Raw genomic sequence first — 23,463 nt, forward strand, 5'->3', positions numbered from 1 at the left:
ATATATCACCATTGGATATGGCTAGTCACATGCTTATAAGAGGCAAAGCTCTGGGTGAGAGTGTTTTTGACACCTCAAAAGAGTTTTACAGAGTTAAGAGGTATAATGATGTTGGCTGGTTGTTCCTACATGCACTGGGTGCAGTTATAAAAGAAAGGAATGTGGAGAAGGCCTCACATTTTCAACTTAAATGCCACATGAGAGATGTAAAAATTTCTATGTGTGCCTGAAAGCAAATCTTGTTTCATGTAACTGCAGACTTGAAATCTCTGAAAATCAGACCCAAAGTCTCATTGCACAAGAAGCAGAGTTACACACAGACACTAAATTCTCAACCTTGCTGGGCATCTGCCATTAAAGTGAGGGCACTGACTGGAAAGGAATGGGATCCTGAACATTGGAATGGGGATATATGGGTTGACAATGATTGCAGTGGGGATTTTGAAACCCTAAGCTTTGTCAAGTCTTTGCCAGATAAACCTGTAAGGGTCTGCTCTGAGGAAACAGCTTCTTGACCTCCAGTTTGTCCTAAGGAGTCTGCCAGCCAACTTCCACCTGAAGTGATTAATCCTATTTCACTAGGTGAAACAGCAACAGAATGAGCTGAGGTAATTGGCTCACAAGAAACTTCTCATCTTTCTTGTTATCCACCCCCACCACCCTTCTTTTCTTACAGACCTAGAATTAGACTAAAGTCCCAACAGGCCCCAAAAAGTGAGATACAAAGTGTGACCCATGAGGAAGAATGCTTTACTTCAAAAGGGTATGAGTTTTCCAGTTTATATAGACAGAAATCAGGGGAGTATGGGAGTGGATATTAAGGGTGCGAGATAATGATGGAAGGAATATAAAATTGGATCCAGCTGAATTTATTGATATGGGCTGTAGCAGTTTGATATCATTGATGAATTCCAAAAAGAAATATTGGATTATGTTTGTAAACTGGTCTTTTCCTCTGGGTATATTAGATTATATTGGATTCAGAGGTCTACTATTTTTTTTTAACTTTTTTAGAAAAAATTAAAGTAATAGATCACAAGGAACATTACATTGAAAAACATGAAAAAAAAGTAAGAGATTCTGATATAACCCACTCCCCACCTCATCATTTTTGTAAATTGTATTTTTTTGAAGATATATACATCACCAAAAAAATTACATTAAAAAATATAAGAGGCTCCCATATATCCCCCACCCCCCTACCCCACTCCTCCCATACCAGCAACCTCCCCCATCATTGTGGCACAGAGTTCGCACTCGGTGAACACATTTTGGGGCACTGCTGCACTACATAGATGATAGTTTACCCTGTAGCTCACACTCTCCCCCAGCATATTCAGTGGGTTATGGCAGGATATATAAAGTCCAGCATCTGGCCCTGCAATATCATTTAGGATGACTCAAAATCCCCAAAATGCCCCCACATCACATCTCTTCTTCCCTCTCCCTATCCTCAGCAACTACTGTGGCCACTTTCTCCACCTCAATTCTAAAATTTCTTCTATTACTAGTCACAATAGTTTTATAGTAGAATATTAGTAAGTCCACTCTAGTCCATATTTTATTCCTCCATTCTGTGGACCCTGGGATGGTGATGTCCTCTCCACCTCTAGATCAAGAGGGAGCTTAGATTCCATGTGGATGATGGATGCAATTCTTCTGCTTGCAGTTGTAGGCCCTCTTGTTTACCCGGTGTGGTGGTTGGCCATCTTCACCTTCCTGTTAGCTGGTCTGGGTAAGACCAACACCCAAGAGTAGGAGTTGCCTCTCTACTGAGGCTCAGGGCCCAGCTGGCACATGGACAGTCCAGAGGTTCAAGTCTGCTAAGTATGTACCATCCCTAGAGCCAAACACAGGTTCAGTAAAAGTGACAGAAGAAACATGTGTAGAAAAGTCACATCTGAGTCCAGCTCCATCACACTCAGGAGCACAAATTCCAAAGTAGGGCCCTCTGATATGGCACAGAACTCCAAATCCATCTGTTATGACCATATGCCCTGTGGATCTCCATAGCCTTCAGGAGAACCAGTATCTAAGGTTGTATCTACTTTGGCTTTTTCTGGGGTCCTGCTGAGGCATGCATAAATGTGACCCCTCTGATGACCTCCCAACTCTTTTTGGAAGACTCTTAGCAATATAAACTCATTTGTCTTTGCCATTTTCCCCTTTTATTCAAGATCAAAAAGCAGTTTTTAACACTTGAGCCAACATGTAGGCTGAGATATTCTGCTGGTCTGAGTTGACCCTTTTATTTGAGGTCTCTTTCTGGTTGCTTCACCAGTTAGTGATTGGTAGTAATCCCTCAGTACCAAGGAGGCTCATCTCCAGGAGTCATGTCCCATGCTGGGGGGAAGGTAATGCATTTATATGCTGAGTTTGGCTTAGAAAGTGGCCACATTTGAGCAACATGGAGGCTCTCAGGAGGTAACACTTAGGCACCCTGCAGCTCTAGGCCTAGTTCATATTTCGCACACAGTCTCCTAAGTATTACTATTAATCAACTAAACCTCTTGTACCACCCTTGGTGGGTGGGAACTGACAGATAAAAGGCATGACAAAGGACAAAGGACAGAGTTGGAGGGTTTTTTTTTGGTGTTGGAGTTTGATACTGAAGCCTTAAGCTGGAGCCCTTGGAAGTAAGCACATAGAGGAAAGAGAAGCAAGCCCCAGGAAGAGAGGAACCCTGAACCCAGAGAGAAGCAAGACCCCAGAAGGGAGGAACCCAGGAAGACTGAACCCTCACAGACATCTTGCTCCAACATATGAAAATAGACTTTGGTGAGGGGAGTAACTTATACTTTATGGCCTGTTATCTGTAAGCTCCTACCCCAAATAAATACCCTTTATAAAAACCAACCAATTTCTGGTATTTTGCATCAGCACCACTTTGGCTGGCTAATACCTGGGCTCACTAAGCAGAAATGCTGGAGGGATTACACAGGGCCCAAACAGTTTGTTTGGGTGGCTGGTTGAAGCATGGACTATGATGTGGCCAGTATTACCTGAGGTCAAAATGCCAGAACTGTCCTGGTGTACTGTAGATGAGGTAATCCGAAGGGCTAGAGAGATTGGAATGCCAGCATGGTTCTGTCATGTAAGACCTGCTCACCCACCCCAGGAATGCCAGGAGGACAATCCTTTCACCGGGACTGTGAGAAATGAACTTGTGAGACTAACTCCACCCCCTGAAGAGCTCTGTGGTTACTCTTCTTTGTAGGTCAGATATTACAATGGGGACCGCTGTCCCTTAACTGCGATCCTTAAACAAATGGGATGATCAGATCCTGGGTTGGCAGAAGCCAAGTGGCAGCATTTAATTGCCAAAAACAAGGTACGTGTGGCTATCACAATGAATAGCAGACTCAAAGCAGTAATTAAAATAGTCTGAGTTACAGAGACCTGTGGTGTTGATGGAGTACCTAGATGTAAAATAGATGGGCAGTCTACTAAATTCCTACTTTAGGTGTAAAAGCAGAAGAGTTCTAGGTCAAGTGAAGAAAAGTATAACTTGAATTACAGAAACAGAGAGTCACAGTCACTTAATCAATTCCCAGACTCGAGACAGTTTACAGACACAGAGGACCTTGAAAGAGGGGAAGGCTGGGTCCCCTTGGGGAAGGACCCTGTTACACTGCCAGAAATTTATACTGTGAATCTTCCTCCCAGCATTCCTCAAAGAGACCTATGGCCTTTTATCAGGGAAGCTGTGCATTGGGGAATGAGAAATGATCAGATATTTTGGGGATTATTAGACACTGACTCAGAAGTGACATTAATTCCTGGAGGGACCCAAAATGTCACTTTGGTCCACCAGTCAGAGTAGGGACTTATGGAGGTCAGGTGGTTGATGGGGTGTTAGCTCAGGTCCACCTCAGTGGGTACAGTGAGCCCTGGACCCATTCTGTGATTATTTCCCCAGTTTCAAAATGCATAATTGAAATAGACATACTCTGAAACTGGCAGAATACCCATATTGGTACCCTAATTTGTGGAGTGAGGGCTATTAAAGTAAGAAAGGCCAAGTGGAAGTCACTAGAACTGCTCCCACCTAGCAAAATAGTAAATCAAAAGCAATACCAGATTCCTGGGGGCATTTCAGAGATCAGTGCCACTATTAATGGCTTGAAGGATGCAGGGTTGGTGATTCCCATTACATCCCCATTCAACATTCCTATTTGGCCTGTGCAGAAAACAGATGGATCTTGGAGAATGACAGTGGATTATCATAACTAGGTGGTGACACCAATTATAGCCTCTGTTCCTGATGTGGTATCATTGCTTGAGCAAATTAACACATGTCCTGGTACCTGGTATGCAGCTGTTGATCTGGCAAATGCTTTCTTCTCAATTGTTGTTCGTAAGCACCACTAGAAACGGTTTGTTTTCAGCTGGCAAGACCAGCAATATACCCTCACTGCTCTGCCTCTGGGTATCTCAACTCTCCAGCCTTATGTCTTCAGGGAACTTGATCGTCTCTCCTTCCCACAAGACATCACACTGGTCCAACATATTGGTGATGTCACGTTGATTGGACCTAGTGAGCAAGAAGTAGCAACTACTCTAGACTTGCTGATAAGGTATTTGCATGTCAGAGGATGGGAGACAAATCCAACGAAAATACAGGGGTCTTCTACCTCAGTGGAATTTCTAGGTGCCCAGTGGTAAGAGGGATGTAGAGATATCCCTTCTAAAGTGAAGAATAAACTATTTATTGCATCTGACTCTTCTTTCAACACCAACGAAAAAGGTTCAGTGCCTAGTGGCCCTCTTTGGATTTGGAGTCAACATATTCCTTATTTAGGTGTCCTACTCCAGCCCATTTACCAAGTGACCAGAAGAGCTGCTAGTTTTGAGTGGGGACTGGAACAAGAGGAGGCTCTAAAACAGGTCCAGGCTGCTGTGCAAGCTGCACTACCACTTGGGCCACATGATCCAGCAGATCCAATGGTGCTGGAAGTTTCAGTGGCAAATAGAGAGGCTATCTGGAGCCTTTGGCAGACCCCTATAGGAGAATCACAACACAGACCCTTAGGATTTTAGAGCAAAGCCTTGCCATCCTTGGCAGATAACTACTCTCCTTATGAGAAACAGTTTTTGGCCTGCCACTGGGCCTTAGAGACTGAACGCTTAACCATGGGCCACCAAGTTACCATGAGACCTGAGTTGCCTATTGAGCTAGATGTTTTCTGACCAGCCAAACCACAAATTTGGGCATGCACTACAGTACTCCATCATAAAATGAAAGTCATATATACAAGATAGAGCTTGAGTGGGTCTTGAAGACCCAATTAAGTTACATGAGGAAGAGGTCCAAATGCCCATGGCCCCCATTGCTGCCATATTACTTTCTCTTCCCCAGGCCACAGCTGGGAGTTCCTTACAGTCAGTTGACTGAGGAAGAGAAAACTAGGGCCTGGTTTACAGATGGTTCTGCATGATTTGCAGGTACCACCTGAAAGTGGACAGCTGCAGCACTACAGCCCCTTTCTGGGACATCCCTGAAGGACAGTGGCGAGGAGAAGTCCTCCCAGCAAGCAGAACTTTGAGCAGTGCACCTGGTTGTTCATTTTTCTTGGAAGGAGAAATAGCCAGAGGTGCATTTGTATACTGATTCATGGGCTGTCCCACTGGTTTGGTCAGAAGGTCAGGGAAATAATTGGAAAATTGATGACAAAGACATCTGGGGAAGACATATGTGGATCAACCTTTCTGAGTGGGCAACAAAAATGAAGGTATTTGTGGCTCATGTGAAAACTCACCAGAGGGTGACTTCAGCAGAGGAATACTTTAATAATCCAGTGGATAAGATGACATGTTCTGTGGATACCAGACAGCCTCTTTCCTCAGCCACTCCTGTCATTGCCTAATGGACTCATGAACAAAGTGGCCATGGTAGTAGGGATGGAGATTATGCATGGGCTCAGCAACATGGACTTCCCCTCACCAAGGCTAACTTGGCTACAGCCCACGCTGATTGTCCAATCTGCCAGCAGCAAAGACCCATACTCAGTCCCTGATATGACACCATTTCTTGAGGTGATCAGACCTACCTGATGGTAGGTTGGCTAAACTGTATCTCTTCCATCATGGAAGGGGCAGTGATCTGTTCTAAATGGAATAGACAAATACTCCAGATATGGGTTTGCCTTCCCTGCATATAATGCTTTTGCCAAAACTACCATCCTTGGGCTTACAGAATGCCTTCTCCACCATCATGGTATTCCATACAGCATTGATTCTGATCAAGGAATCCATTTCACAGCAAATGATGTATGGGAATGGGCACATGCTCATGGAATTCATTGGCCTTACCATGTTTCCCACCATCCTGAAGCAACTGAATTGGTAGAATGATGGAATGGCATTTTGAAGACAGTTACAGTGCCAATTAGGTGGCAATGCCTTGCAAGGCTGGGCTAATGTATGGTGCTGATTCTCCCACAGTCAGGATTCATGGGTCCAGGAATCAAGGGGTGGAGATGGGGTGGCACAACTCACTATTACCTCTAGTGATCCACTAAACACTTTTTGCTTCTTATCTTTGCAACTTTAAACTCTGCTGGTCTACAGGTCATAGTTCCAAAAGGAGGAGTTCCACCAGGAGACACAACAATGATTCCATTGAATTAAAAATTAAGACTGTCACCCAGCCACTTTGGGCGCCTCATGCCTCTGAATCAATGGGCAAAGAAGGGAATTATTGTCCTGGCTGGGGTAATTGATCCTGACTATCTAGGGGAAACAGGATTGCAACTCCACAATGGTGGTAAAGAAGAGTTTGCCTGGAATACAGGAGATCCCCTAGGGTGTCTCTTCGTACTACCATGCCCTGTGATTAAAGCAATGAAAAACTGCAACAACTCAATCCAGGCAAGATGACCAATGGCCCAGTTTGGATCACTCCGCCAGGCAAAGAACCACAGCCAGGTGAAGTGCTTCCTGGGGGGTAAAAGGAAAATGGAATGGGTAGTGGAATGAGGTAGTGATAAATATGAACTATGTGACCAGTTACAGAAAAAAGGACTGTAGTTGTTATAGATATTTATTCCTTGTTTTGTTATGAGTATGTTTGTATATGTGCATAAAAAATCTTTGTTTTTCTCCCTATCTTATCCCTTATCATATGACATAAGCTCTATTAGTTTCATGTCACAATAATTAGGTTATAGGATATCAAGTTTAAGAGTGAATATTACCCAAGGACTTGTACCCTATTCTAGAGAGATTTAGTGCATTTCCAGTTATATGCAGGGCAGTTAAGTATTGTTAGGTGAAAAAATATTTCTTATTGATTTTATTTAGAGATTAAGTATGGTTTAAGATAATGCATGTGGCTGCCAAGTAGACAGGGGGTGGACTGTGATGGTTAAGCTCATGTGTCAATTGACCAGGTGCCCAGTTGTTTGGTCCAGCGAGCCCTTCACAGACACTAATTGTTACTGTGAAGACACTTCATGGACTTAAATCATCAGTAAGTTGATTGCATCTGTGGCTGATTACATTTACAATCAACTAAGGAGATTGCCTTCAGCAATGAGAGATGTGTCATCCAATTAGTTGAAGGCCTTAAAAGGAGAAGTGATGATTTCATCAGTGAGAAGAGAGATTTCCATCTCTACTTCAGCCAGCCAGCTACTCCTGGAGAATTTATTGGAAACCTTCATCAGAATTCCCAGTTTGTAGCCTGCCCTATGGAATTTGGAAGTGTGTATCCCCATTGTCATGTGAGACAATTTTATGAAATCTCATAATATTAGATATTTCCTGTTTAATCTGTTTCCCTAGGGAGCCTTTACTAATACAGTGCATGTGTATTTATAATTGTTGGAGAAAATACTGCTTACTGGGACACGGAGATTGAAATGACTATAGACAAAAAAAGATTTATTGAGAAGCTCTTCCAACGGAGGGAGTCTGAAGAACAGACTTCAGCCCCCCCCTTGGAAGGGGGGAACTTGAATTTATACAGAACTTTCCTAGGCAGGGGAATGATAGTTGGTGGGAGGGGGTTAAGGGTCCGAGTAAAGTGCAGGGGCTAATAGGAAGCCCTTAGAGGTGTAACTTTTTCCTGATATTGACTAGAAGATAGTGGGTTAGGGAGTTATGGTTTCTTGGAATACTGCAGAAGCAGATGTTTCTTTGTTCTGTAGGAATTTAATCTCCCTCTGATATGTAGGTAGGGAAGGTTTGCATTTCCCTTTACTCCCATCTCTATGTGGTTTCCTTATTTAATTTGTGGGGAAGTGCCGTGCCCTTGGACACGTAGGCTTGTGGGGGATGGGGTTAGCCTTTCCCCAATGCATATCGGGGAAATTGAGCTATAGCTTGTTAATTATTGCAAACCTTTAACAATAATTTTATGTCTTCTTGTAAAATTGACCCCTTTATCATTATATAGTGTCCTTTGTCCTTCATAACAGTTTTTGATTTAAAATCTATTTGATCTTTTATTAGTATAAGTACACCAGCTCTCTTTTGGTTGCTATTTGCATGGTATATATTTTTCCCATCCTCTTTCTTTCAACCTACTTGTGTCTTTGAATTTGAGTCTCTTGTAAATAGCATTTAGTTGGGTTATACTTTTGAATCCATTCTGCCAATTCTGCCTTTTGCCTGGAGAGTCTAATCCATTTACATTTAGAGTAACTACTGATAATGCTTGACTTTCTTCTGCCATGTTGCTATTTTGTCTGTATAAGTCCCTCAAGTTGTCTTTTTTGCCTACTTTCATATTTGTTTGATTTTTTTGGTATTGTACTGTTTTGAGTACTATAGTATATATTTTTTGTGGCTACCATGGCACTTATATTTAACATTCTAAATCTATAAAAATCACATTTTACTTGATACCAATTTAACTTCATTAGCATACACATACACTGTTCCTATGCCCCTCCATTCCCCAACTTTTTTGTTGTACTTGTTACAAATTATAACTTTATACATTGTATGTTCAAAACCATAGATTTATCATTACTTTTCATGCCTTTGCATTTGAGAACATGTAAGAAGTGAAAAATGGAGTTACATATCAGAAAAATACAGTACAATATCCTGACCTTTATTATTACTTATATGGTTATTTTTACTGGAGATCTTTATTTCTTTATTCTTCAGTTCACTTTCTAATATCCTTTCCTTTCAGTCTGAAGAATTCCCTTTAACATTACTTGTAAGGCAGGACTAGTAGTGACAAATTTCCTCAGCTTTTGTTTATCTGGGAGTGTCTTAATCTCTCCTTTAGTTTTGAAAGATAGTCTCCTTGGATACAAAATTCTTGGTTGGCATTTTTTTACTTTCAGCAGTTTAAATATTTTGTCCCACTGCCTTCTTTCCTCCATGGTTTCTCTTGAGAAATTGGCACTTAATCTTATTGGGGTTCCCTTTTACATAACATGTTGCTTTTTTATGGCAGCTTTCAGAACTCTCTCTTGTCTTTCTTGGTTGATAGTTTGTGTCTGGGCATGTTTCTCTTTAAGTTTATCCTATTTGGGGTTTATTTGACTTCTTGAATATACACATTTGGTAAATATGGGAATTTCTCTGCTTTATTTCTTTGCATATCTCTTCTGCCCCTTTCCTTCTTCCTTCTCCCTTTTGGACTTCCATAATGTGTATATTGGTATGCTTGATGGTGTCCCACAAGTCTCTTATGCTCTTTCACTTTTTTCTTTCTTTTTATTTCTGCTCTTCAACCTGAATCATTTCATTTCAATTATCTTGTCTTTAAGTTCTCTGATTCTTTCTTCCGCCAGCTTCAGTCTCCTGTTGAAACCATTAAGGAATGTTTCGTTTTAGTTATTGTGGTCTTCAACCATTTCCATATGGTTCCATTTTAAAATTTCTATCTCTTTATTGAGATTTTTATATTGTTCATTCACTGTTTTCCTCACATCCATTAGTTCTTCTTCTGTGTTTTTCTTTTATTTCCCTGCACATTTTGAGGATCCTTTTTAAAAGTCTTACTGTGGCATGCCCAAAGTCTGGTTCTCTTTGTTAATGGTTTCTGGATTTTAATTTTTTTTCCTTTGGACCATCATTTCCTGTTTATTTGTCTTGTAATCTTTGTTGCACACTGTACATTTTAATATTTTAAAGTGTTAACTGTGGGATTTAGTCCCTGAGCTATCTGTTTTTTAATTTGTATCCACTTAACCATATGAAAGAGATTTTTCTTGAGTGCCAGGAGCTAATAAAAACAAACAAACCTATGCAAAAAAACATCTTTTCCAATTTTTTCAAGTTGGCTCTGCATGGCTGAAGGGGGGAGGGGGCATGAGCAGAGTTGTCTTTCTTCTACAAGGAAATGCCTGCAGGGAGTTACAGCATCTTTAAACTAGTTAGGAACAGTTTCATCAGTCAAAGGAGGGATTGTACTTCAAATAACAAGGGAGACCAAATGAGCGTTCAGTGTTCAGGGTCTGGTGAGCCCTCTTCAGAGATGAGCCTCCCTATGAAGAAGAAAGGACTTAGGCCAATGTGGAGTGCAGCGTCCGCTCAGTCTTTCTGTGTCTGCATCATGTCCTCAGCTTGTGTTGGCCTTAGGAACTCTCCCATTTACAGATATTTGAATATCCCCACTCCTCCCAATGAAATAGGCTTTCTTCCCCTCCCAGGTGATCTACTGTATGACTTAAGGCAGGTAACTCTTTGCCCCAGGCCACTTGACTTTATTGTTTCTTACACTGCTATGAGCTGTCTGCAAGCTGCTTCTACCTGCAGGGCAAGTTCTAGGAGCGTGAGCCAAAAATGAGTTTCCTCCTTCAGTCTTTCAGGCTGCCACCTGATAGATTGGTACACACAAGCACCCAAGTATGCACATAGGGGTTATTCTTTTTTTTTTTTTTAAAGATTTATTTTTATTTATTTAATTCCCCTCCCCTCCCCCGGTTGTCTGTTTTCTGTGTCTTTTTGCTGCATCTTGTTTCTTTGTCCGCTTCTGTTGTCGGCAGCGGCACGGGAAGTGTGGGCGGCGCCATTCCTCCCCAGGCTGCTCCCTCCTTCGCGCTGGGCGGCTCTCCTTATGGGTGCACTCCTTGCGCGTGGGGCTCCCCTACGCGGGGGACACCCCTGTGTGGCAGGGCACTCCTTGCGCGCATCAGCACTGCGCATGGGCCAGCTCCACACGGGTCAAGGAGGCCCGGGGCTTGAACCGCGGGCCTCCCATGTGGTAGATGGACGCCCTAACCACTGGGCCAAGTCTGCTTCCCGACATCTCCTTCCATCCACTCAGTCATCCAAGCCTGAATCTCATGAGGCCTTTACATTTTTAATTTTTTTTAAATTTAAGAGGTACTGGGGATCAAATCCAGGACCTTGCACATGGGAAGCAGGCACTTAACCACTTGGCTACATCCACTTCGCACATAAGGCCTTCTTGACTTCTCTAATCTTCCACATCTAATCAGTTATCCCTTCTTTTAGAGTGTACTTTCTAGGTGTTCCCTGAATTCATCTCTTCCTTGTTGTTACTGCCATTAATCGATTTCAAGCCATTATCGTTTTCTTACTGAATTACTGAATTATTTCAATAGGTTCTTCGTTAGTATATCAATTAGCTATTGAAACAATAGTTCTTGTAAACAACCCCAAAACTCAATAGCTTGCAATAACAAGCATTTACTTCTTACTCAAATACCTCCAAATCTGCTGTGGCTCAATGATCTAAGATGGTCTCAGCTGGGCTTGGATCAATCGCAGGTTGGGTTTGGGTCTACTCCATTTGTCTGTCATCCTTTTGAGACTAGTGGCTACCAGCAGCTTGCAGAGGCATGTTCTTCTCAAGGTGAGTGGCAGGAAAAACAAAGAAATCTACTCAACTAAGCAAGCACATTTCAAATCTCTACTTCTGGTTTGTCTGCTAACATTCCATTGGCCAAATCAGGTCCAAAGTCAACTTATAGGACATTTACTGTACCCACAATGAGGCTTTGGAAAAGACATGCATGTATAATGCTACTAGAAGGAGGTGGGCTTGGCTCAACGGATAGAGCATCCGCCTACACATGGGAGTCCCATGATTCAAACCCAGGGCCTCCTTGACCCATGGGGAGCTGGCCCACGTGCAGTGCTGATGCGTGCAAGGAGTGCCATGCCATGCAGGGATGTCCCCTGCATAGGGGAGCCCCATGTGCAAGAAGTGTGCCCCATAAGGAGAGCCGCCCAGCGCGAAAGAAAGTTTAGCCTGGCCAGGAATGGCACCACATGCACAGAGAGCTGATGCAGCAAGATGACACAACAGAACGAGACACAGATTCCTGGTGCCACTGACAAGAATAGAAGTGGACACAGAAGAACACACAGCGAATGGACACAGAGAGCAGACAACAGGGGTGGGGAGGGGGGGAAGGGGAGAGAAATAAATAAAAATAAATCTTAAAAGAAAAAAAGCCACTGGTGTGGCATGAAGAATTGAGATTGGAATTCAACCTACCAAAACTGGTTTCCACGCCTCCAGTCTTCTCTCCCTCAGACCTAACCTTCCCACTCCTTCCTGGTGTATCTATCCAAAGTGTTCATCTGATTTTTATAATTTTACTGCTTAAAATTCTAGTTTCTATAAGAAAGTGCAAGGATATAAGTAATGGTTACTTCATAATTTGACCCCTGGCTGCCTTATCAGTTTTACCTGTTGCAACCTTCACCTCACTATCCACTCCCCAACTTGATCTTCAAGATCCAGAAACACAAAGCCATGTGGTTGTGCCTTCATGCTTTTGCTCATGCTGTTCCCTCAGCCCAGAATGCTCCTCGGCCTCTGGTCCGGGGGCTAACCTTGCGTTTAGCCTTTAACTCGAGCATCACTTCCTCCGGGATGCTTCCCGTAGCCCATTGCCCCTCCTTTGCAGTTTCTCTTCTTGGTCCTGCAGCAGCATCCAGAGTGGGTTTGTTGAGTTACTTGTCCTTCTATCACAGCTTCCATGAGCCTCTTAAAAAACACCATCTGGGGTTTTCTGGGATTTGCTGATTTCTCTGTCTTTAAGAGCCTGGTATGGTGTCTGGCCATAAAAGCGTGGTCAGCAAAAGTTGGCCTGAACTGAACTTGCTCACGCCTATCCCCTTCTCTCTACTAACCACCTGTCCTGAAGTCCTCCTGTCTTCTTTTTATTTGGACCACAGGATTGAAAGGGAAGGTATGGAACCTTATGACTTCTTGATGAGGGAATATGTAGGTTGAATTATCTACCCTGACAAACACATGCTCTTAATCTTAATCTGCATTAATCTATGGCTGTGAGCCCATCCTAAAGAAGACCTTTAAAAAACGTTAGTTTTGGTTAAGGTGTGGACAACTGAAGCAGGGATGGGGACTTAACCTGGATAACTGGAGTCCTTATAAAGAGAACCCAGAAGTCACAGAAGCTGTATGAGAGAGTGCATTGCCATGTGATGAGAGGCAGGGATATGAGCCAAGGAACATCAACGATTGCCAGAAGCCAGCTACAGATTTTCAAGAGAAAGCAAGACTTGACGATATCTTGATTTGAGACTTTTTCTAGCCTCAAAATTTTGAGCCAATGAATTCCTACTGTTAAATCCAACCCACCAGGTGGTATTTGCTATAGCAGCCTGGCAGGTTAAGACAGGAGGAAGAGAGTACTCCAAAGGTGGCCGGTAAGGGAAAATTCACTGAATAAATCAGGGCATGTTGGTACATAAGTGTGATAATGAATTTTCATTTGGAAAGTTGGGTTTTAACTAATCATAGCCTGGTAATGACCATCTGGAAGCTAGAAATGGGAAATCCATTGTTCAGAAAAAGAAGTCATGGCTGGAGATGTATATCTGGCATTATTATCAGTTTTGGGGTTTTAACAGAAGCCACTAGAGCCTTCTAGAGAGTAGAGCAAAGCACCAAGGAGAGAGCTTTGCAGGCAAGAATGCTTTACAAAATGATGGGAACAGAAGCCTGTGAATTATGAAATGATCAGATGAGCAGATGTGTTACAATGTGTTGATGAATCTTAACACCCCCTGTTCACAGGTGGTAGGTGCATTGTTAGCAGGGGCATCCAGAAGACAATGTCTTACTCAACGGAGTAACTGACGGGGACCATCTGCTCATGTGTTAGGGCTTCTGTGGCCCTCTTAAATCCCACCACCTAGGATCTGCCTACCATGGGCATTTATGGAGGTTGCCATAATAATAGAATAACATGTTTAAAGCCCATGCTTTGCAGAAATTGGTTTTGATTTATTTTTAATGACCTTATATAACCAAAGTGGGCATTAGGGATTTCCAGGAGACTGAAAACAATCTAAGACTAGCAATAGGTTTCTTTAGCAATCACACCATAGCTATTTACTAAAAAAATTATTAACACAAATGTTTAGAAGGAACCCCTGTAAACTCCCTGCGGTGCAATCTGAAGATCTATATTGCCAACTGTTTCCCAAAACAGGAATAGAAGATGTTCTGTATAGTTCAAACAGAAGAAATATCACAGTTAACTTTGTACTTGATTTCCTCAGAGTGCCAGCTAAATTCTCCCCTAAATCTATACTAGACTGAAAAGCTTGCTAAAGTTGCATCCATTGTGTTTACAGTTAGATGCTCTAGTCAAAAAAGTTTGTCTGCCAACCCTACTTTATTAGCCATGAAATGATTTTCTTTTCATCCATTATTGAAAGCACCAAGTTTAATAAAACCAAAGACATAAAAATGTTACAGACGGGCAGAACTACTTTTCATGATCCAGGGAAGAAACTTTCAAGGCAAAGCTTGGGCAGCTGGGAGAGGCTGCAACAGCTCATCTCCTCAGTCAGCGTTCTGTGCATCAAGGTTAAACTGGGGGAATGAAGCAGACTCTTGATTTCACCTCTCCTTTCTGCTTACAGGAAATAATCTGTTTGGTTTGGGCCACTTTTCAAATTTGTTTCAGCTCAGCACTGAGATTGGAGAAAAAGATAAAAATATGGGGAGAAATGTGGAAAAGTTGGAGCTTAAATGGTGTTATTTTACACTAGCTGAAAAGAGAGGAACATATCAAATGAAATGGACTTTAAGAAAAAAAGCATTATCAGAGATAAAGGAAGGATATTTCACAATGATAAGAAGGTCAATTCACTGAGAAGACAGATAGTCATAAATGTCTGTGCCTCATAGCTGTGCTTCAAAATACAATAAACAAGATCCCTCTCTCAGCAATTGATAGAAAAACAAAACAGGAAAGACATAAATGATCTGAACAACACTGTCAACCACCTTGACTGCATTGATAACAAACTCTAAACCCTATGTCTGTAGAATGCACATTCTTTACAAGTGCACAGGTATGTTCACCAAGACAGCCATATGCTGAGCCATAAAACAAGTCTCAGTAAATGTCAAAGGATTGAAATCATATATTGTGTATTCTCTGATCACCTTGGAATTATGTTAGAAATCAATAAAATTAAGATATCTAGGAAAATTCAAAATATTTGGAAATCAAGCTACATACTTCAAAGTAATCTATGCATCACTGAAGATACTGTAATAGATACCTGTAAGCCCCATGAACAGAGGTGGAGCCCTTGGACCCCATGTAAGACAGCAGCCCTCAAACTTTTTGGTCTTAGGACCCCTTTTACTCTTAAGATGTCAAGGGTGAAGTTAGAAAATATTTAAACTGAATGATAATGAAAATACAACATAGCAACTTTTGTGAGATGCAGCTAAAGCAGTGCTTATAGGGAAATTTATAGCCTTAAATGTCTACATTAGAAAAAAAAGAGAGCATCAAAAAGGTAATAGTTGTAGTCCTATCTTCATCCATTTATTTGATAAATACTTTAATTAAGCACTTAACTGCTGGTTATACAGTGGTAAGCCGAGCAGACGTGGTTCCTTCCCTCTTGGCAGCTATGGTCTATATAGAGAGACAAATAGTAATCAGGCAAACACAGACAAACATAAAATTTAAAGTTTTGATGAATTCTATGAAGGGAAGAACAGGGCACCATGTGGGGGAGTGCGTGACCTATTTTATATGGGAACATTAGGGAAAGTTCTTTCAGAAAGAGATTTTTAAGCTCAGTGGAATCTGAGATAAAAGTAGGAGATGGCCAAGCACTGAGCGAATGGACTGTTCCAGGTAGGCGGCAACTGGATCCTTGAGTCAAAGGCTCAGAGGAGAGGCCCTAAACCATCTAATGGTCAGGGCTCTGAATTGCAAGTGTAGCCAAGGGTCATCTGAAATAGTCGTCTATTTTTTGTGATAGTCGTCTATTTTTTGTGCTTTTCCTACCCCTCTGCTTTGGGTCCCCTGGGGTGGCCGCTCTTCCTCCAGGCCACTCTAGAGTAGAAACTAAGACTCAGAGATGTGGCAGGGCTGACGGCCAGGCAAAAACATCTGGTTTTCTGTTTTTAAAGATTAGTTAAGAACTGTGTTGGTGCAGAAGGTGTGTTGATGCTGCAGAAGGTGAAAAGGTAACTGGACAGGCCTTTGTCAGAAGGAGAAGGCTCTTATCTTCCTTTGCAAGGATCAGGGAGTGAAGACACGGAGCTGTGTAGAGTGTGGACCATCCACCAACCCAGGAGGCCAGTAATGGATTCCTGTGAGCTCTGTGAGCAGAGAGTGGGCCACCTGGACCCCACGTAAGGCAGCAGCCCCCAGGCATTTTGGCCTCAGGATCCCTTTCCACTCTTAAAAATTATTGAGGGGAACGGATGTGGCTCAAGCAGCTGGGTAAACTTCCGTTTACCATACAGGAGGTCCAGGGTTCGATGCCCAGAGCCTCCTGGTGAGGGCAGGCTGGCCCATATGGCAAGCTGGCCCATGTGGAGTGCTGGCCCATGCGGGAATGCTGCCCTGTCCAGGAGTGCCAGCCATTGTGGAGAGCTGGCACAGCAAGATGACACAACAAGAGACACAGAGAAGAGAAAATAAGAAGACATAACAGAACAGAGAGCTGAGGTGGCACAAGAGAGTAATCGCCTCTCTCCTACTCTGGAAGGTCCCAGGATCAGTTCCCGGTGCCGCCTAATGAGAATACAAGCAGACACAGAAAAATACACAGTGAATGGACTCAGAGAGCAGACAACCGGTGGGGAGAGGGGAGGAATAAAAAATTATTGAGAATCCCAAAGAGCTTCTGTTTATGTGGGTTATATCAATAGCAGGATTTCCAGATCAAATACAGGATGCCTAGTTATATTTGGATTTCAGGTAAACAACGAATAATTTTTTGGTATAAGTATATGCCATGCAATGTACTTAGTTTTACATGTAAAAGCCGACAGCCTTAATCTCCAGATATTTGTCAAACTAGAAATTGAAACTGAAATGCTTTGGACATATTTATTTAATCACTTAAAAATAACAATGGTAAAATATTACATGTTAATGTAAATAGCATTTTTATTAAACACATATAAGCAGAAAGTTAATGAGAAGAACAGCATTATTGTACACTTTCACAAATCTCTTTAATGTCTTCCTTCATAGAAACTGGAGGATATCTGCTTCTACATTCAATCTGTTGTGCATGTTGTTTTGGTTGAAGAATATGAAGAAAATCTGGCTTTGCAAATATAAGTAGTCAGAAACTAGAGGGGACAATTGTGAATATTCTCCTTTTACACAATATCAAAATTTGCTGCCTGCTGCTTTGTTGATTAGGTGCATACAGAAGCTGAGATCAGATCAATGAACTTTTCATGCTTGGTTCAAATAACTGTCTACAAATGCTGCCAGTTATTGTCATCAGAATGACCCATGCCCTTGTTTGTTTTCAAAAGTATGCCTTCCAAATACCTAATTCTGAATAGCTATGGTTTGTCAATTAGTCATTCTTTCAAGTGAAAAAGGTACTCCATGAAAAAAGTGGCTAGTTCAGTTTGCAATTCAGCCCCCACACAAGTGCGGGACTTTGGGATGCTGCAGAAATGCTTTTTGGGTAATTGCCATGTCAACACATAGAATTTTGAAAAGACCCATATTTAAGGACCAGGATTTGATAAAAGTAATAATTGTTTAAGCTTCAAAAAGGATATTCTTAAATGAAATAGGCTTTTTTTTTTCTGCAAAGACATGGTGGCAAGGAATATAATGATCCATCACAGTTTGCTGCTACTGCCTTGGTTCGTGTGAAGGCACCGCCAGTTTTACTCATCACTGCTGCTCTGTCATGAGGGCAAATGTCGACACTATGAAAAAAATAACTCATGAAATTTTTGACCTTGGAGACCCCCCGAAAGTGTCTCAGCGACCCCACCTAGAAAAGCGCAGGTTTAGAGTCCTTGGGTGTGAAGGCACTGCCGCGGCTCCTGGCCGAGATGCTCAGAACCGGCTGGAAACCTTCCTCCAGGCAGGCTCGGTGGTGGACACGCCACCACCAGCAACGGGAAACTGGTTCTGGCTTTTTTTAAGCAGGAAAGGGGTTTACTGCATAGATACTGGGATGCGCACAGAATCACCAGGAGGCCTGCAGAGCCAGCCCAGTAAAATGGGCAGAAAGAATCAAAAGGAGGCTGTACGGTCAGAACCTGGCCAGACGCACGCCTTGGCAGCAGCCAGGGGCGGAGAAGCCTTGCCGCCGGGGCTGTCCTCACACACAGGACGCAGCATCCTCTTCCACTGCTCCCCAACCCTGCTCCCTGGCCGCGGCTGCCGGCCTCCTCCTTGCCTCCTGGGAGGATTTCATCGAGCCCCTGGATGAACCTCTGGCTGGCTGAGCCCACGCCACTAGGTGAAAGCTGGGAAAGCGGCTTTTCTCCCCCATCTCCAGCTTCTATGTTAAAAGGCAGCCCTGCCTCCCACCACAGCTTAGAAGGAGGCAGTTCTCCAGAAATAGGAAAAGAGTTTGGATGCTAAGCAGCTCCCCAAAGGACAACGGCCAGCGCCCGCTTACAGAGCTGGAGCTATCCATTTGGTAGTGATCGGTCTGGACTTGCCTGCTCTGGGGTCTGAGAAATTGCCAGGGAAGAGATCACCAAGTGAGAAGAGTGGGGAGCTTGAGACCTCTTGGCTTTTAAAGGCTGAGCAGAAGAAGATGAACCTGCAAAGAGGGTGGAGAAGGAGCAGCGGCAGAGGGAGAAGAGTGTTGTGTTTAAGAAGCCAAGAGGGGAGGGAGAAGGACGGAGTGGCTCAGGGAGCCCAATCCCGCCGAGAGCCCAGAAAGCTGAGGCCTGAGAAATGTGCACCTGCAGTTGATAAGACGGATCCTCCCCGGTCCTCTCCCTCCCGTCTCTATTTGCGCTGGAATGTCAACTACTGTTACCCCCGACGGGGTTAGGGGGGAAGGGACTGCTTTCATTTCATCAGATGCGGTTATTTTGGAAAAGAAAAAAAAAAGAAGAGGGCACTAGTTGGACCATCATTGTGCAAGCACGAAGCAGCGCCGTCCTCAGCCCGGAGCTCAGGCCGAGCCCCTGGCTGACCGCGAGGCTGACCGACAGGTGCGTGCACCTTCCAGGAGAGGCTGTTGGCCTTAACAAATGGACAGATAGCTGCCATCTACCTGGCAAGGCTTTGTGGCGCGCAGCACTACCTGTGCGCGCTGAGCTCTGCGTTAAGAGCTGGGTGTCACATAGATGGCTAAGAGGACTGGACCCGAGTAGGACCCAGAAAAGCAAACTGTGAAGAGGCGCACGCGAGTCCAGTCCATGGCCTCCCTGGGGCTTGTGTCCCTTCTCTAGGCCGTGGTCCCTGGACCTCTGGGTCTCTCCGCGTGCACTGCTCTCCGCTCCACCCGTGCTTGCTGCCTCCTGACCCGACACCTCCCTGCCCCTAGGTTTCAGGTTAGACATCAGTTCTCCTCTGCTTAGGAATCTTCCTGCAACCCCTTGACCCCTCTTTTCTCATCACGGATGTGACTGCTCACTGGTTTTCCTGACTGGACCTGAAGTCGTAAAGACAGCACCTTGTTCATCTCATTGACAGGTGTAGGCCTTTTTCACCATTGCATGCCCAGCCCCCGGCACATAATAGGTGCTCAGGGAACATGTATGGACTAAATGGGTGAATCAAGGGCTGATCGAATAATTCGAGTCTGTGAGCACTGAAGGTCCATAGCACAGGGCAGGGGTTCTGACCCTTTTTTGTCCCACGGACTCCTTTGCCAGGCGATAGTTTTAGGACACTCAGCTAGCGTTGGGTCTCAACTACCATAATTTTGAAGCATGAATGAGCGTTAAGTGACGTGTCGAGATACGCCACTGTAAAGTGACGGGAAATGAATACAACTGTAACTTAGTGCATACATTCCTAAGTGAAGGAAATGCTAGATTTCAGTCAGAGAAAATAAAGATAATAAGTTGGTTTATTTTTCATTTCAAGCCCACCGGACCCCCTGAAATCTTTCCACTGGCCCTTTGGGACCCCTGGTTAAGGACCCCTGGCGTAGAGGGAAAATCAGGCCCTGCAGAGGGGGCAGAAAGCCTCGATGGAGGATGTTTGGTGCAGGTTTAGGAGAGAAGGGCGGTCCCAGATTGGCAGGGGCCGGAGGAGCGGGATTAGCCAGGTGATACCCCTCCAGGGGGCTGGGGAGGATCTGCTGTGCTATTTCCGGCGGGATCTAGGTTTTCTGGGGCTTCTCCCTGCCGCTGGGCGAGCATGCGCCTCCCAAGCCCAGCCATAGGGTGCAGTGGTCCATTTAGGACCCCGACCCCCAGTCCCCTTCTCTGGCCCTGCGCCTGCGTCAGGAGGATGGCGGGCCTGCGAGGCGGGGGCTGCCCTGCTGGAAGCCCCCCGCCGCCGAGCGCTCTGCGGAGAGGGGTGCGCCCGCGCCGCCTGCCCCCGCGCCCCGATGCCGCCGCTCCCCGGCAGCTCTGGCGCGCGCGAGCTTAGCAGACAGCGTTTCCAGGAGGCGCGGGAGGCCCACCTGCTGCGCCGCGTCCCCCTGCCGCTGCCACCGCCCAAATGGGAAATTGGATCGCAGACCTGAGGGGTAATCAGCGAGCGTGTTGGCTCCTCCCAGAGCTGGGAAGGGAGACGGGGGCTCAGGTGGCCTTCGGGGAGAGCCAGTCCTAGAAATGACGCTGCTACAGGAGCGTCCTGACGCCGGATGTGGGAGCACTCGTCACATCTGTACTCCTGGGTCTGTCTTTGCACATAGACGGATCCCTACAACATTGCCTGCAAATGGAATTTGTTACTTTAATACTAAATTAATGCAGTCGTTAATGTTAAGCAATTCTTTTTTGTCAAAGTAAAAAAAAAAAAAAGACCCATATTGTGTAGAAATATGGATATGTGTGTGTTTGTATCTTCTGTCTGCCCCTGTGGAAGATCATCATACTCTTTTAGAAAATGCAAAAAAAAAAAAAAGTTAGCTTAAGATTTCCATGCTTAATTTAAAAGAGAGGGGAAAAGATTGAGTTATGCACACAGAGTAGGTGGCCCCAAGATTTCATCTCCATTGTCACTCTTACCCACACAACAAAAGACATCAATGCAAAATTACACTGCATGCTGGGATGACTATATTACAGCCCAGGGCTTCATTTCAAACACAGTTTTTTAATATCTTAATACCCATGGAGGTTAGAAATATTTACTAATTAAAGAACTAAGGGGCTTCATTGCTATTCCCTAACAAAATCTAATTATAGAAAGATTGAGTTTATACACACACAACAGAAATTATCCAGGATGATTGGAGTATCCCCAATCCTGTTCTAGTTGACTGAAATGACCATTTCTTCTCTCATCTCCATATCACTTAATGAGCAAATTTCACTGGAATTAGTTTTTCTCATGGTTTTGAGCGTAACTTTGGGAGCCAGAATAATAGTACCTCAGAGGAGGTGACATTAAATGTTCAAGTTCTCACAACTGTGTGAGATAAAGAGGCCAGCTAATTTGGGCTTCAGAGTATCTCAGGGCGGCCCTACTACTGTGAGTATATTTTGCAGGTCTTGGAGTAGCGAGCTGCAAGTGAAGGTTTTTCCTCTAGGATTCATCTCCATTTCACTGTTACGGAGGGTGTTCTGCTCCTGGGCCCCACGGGAGTGCCCCTAAAGATAGAAGGGCCTTTACGTGTAGAAGGTCCCACCAGTCCAAGAGGTTGACGGCAGGAAGTACAACTAGTCGTGTATCCTCAGCAACTGGTGCTGGGTGAGACACAGGGCAGGCTGCTTGTTGACCAAATGATGAAAGAACAATGACCATAAGAAGATGAGGTCCTGTTGTGGCAGGGCAGTGCAGTACTCTCTAGGGAGGTCGAGGCAATGGGGACGTACAGGGCAGTGCAGTACAAGAGAGTCACTGAATTGGAGGGACTTGGAATTCTATTCAAGTAAAACGTGTGATATTACTGATCTTATTACCTCTCACGCTTGGCAGCCGATTGGCTCAAGGCAGATGCGATCATACATTTGTCTTGGATTGACGGGCAGACTTTGGGAAAAGGGGCTTGCCTCTTCACTCTTGGGCTGTTGGATGGAAGGAAGTGACTGCTGGATTGTTGGTGACTCTCCTTCCTGGTTGCCTGGGGATAACAGTGGGCAGGGGAAAATGTAGCTGACCCACAAAAGGATGGAAGCAAAGCTGAGAGTGGAGAGAGATGGAACCTGGACCTGTGGCTTGAGCTTTGATTGAGCGGTTCTTAAAGCTGCTGTTGCTTCTGGATGAACTGGTTAGGTGACCCAACCAGCTCCCTCCTTTGATTGAGCTATTCGAATTGAATTTCTGTCACTTGCAACCACTAAGCTCAGGATAATTAATTTGCATTTTATGATTATGAAGTAATGAGCACATATTTCTTTTCTTTTTTTTTTTAAAGATTTATTTTTATTTATTTAATTCCCCTCCCCTCCCCGGTTGTATGTTCTCTCTGTCTTTTTGCTGCGTCTTGTTTCTTTGTCCGCTTCTGTTGTCATCAGCGGCACGGGAAGTATGGGGGGCGCCATTCCTCGGCAGGCTGCTCCCTCCTTCGCGCTGGGCGGCTCTCCTTATGGGCGCACTCCTTGCGCGTGGGGCTCCCTTACGTGGAGACACCCCTGCAGGGCACCGCACTCCTTGTGCGCATCAGCACTGCGCATGGGCCAGCTCCACACGGGTCAAGGAGGCCCGGGGCTTGAACCGCGGGCCTCCCATGTGGTAGACGGACGCCCTAACCACTGGGCCAAAGTCCGTTTCCCCCATATTTCTTTTATAAAATAAGAAAAAAGAAACACAAAGGTGAACACACATACTCACAGAACTACACTACATCAAGAGCTCCATTTCTCTTGTTTCTGAGAGATGCAAATTGAGCTCAGGAGTCATCTTCACTTGGCCTCATTATCCAGCTATGTAGAGACCACATTATTAGTCAGCCAAAGGGGTGCTGATGCAAAATACCAGAAATCGGTTGGTTTTTATAAAGGGTATTTATTTGGGGTAGGAGCTGACAGATACGAGGTCATAAAGTATAAGTTACTTCCCTCACCAAAGTCTATTTCCACGTGTTGGAGCAAGATGGCTGATGTCTGTGAGGGTTCAGGCTTCCTGGGTTCCTCCCTTCTGGGGTCTTGCTTCTCTCTGGGTTTAGGGTTCC

Source organism: Dasypus novemcinctus, chromosome 9 (genome assembly GCF_030445035.2).
Source record: "Dasypus novemcinctus isolate mDasNov1 chromosome 9, mDasNov1.1.hap2, whole genome shotgun sequence".
Classification (NCBI taxonomy): domain Eukaryota; kingdom Metazoa; phylum Chordata; class Mammalia; order Cingulata; family Dasypodidae; genus Dasypus; species Dasypus novemcinctus.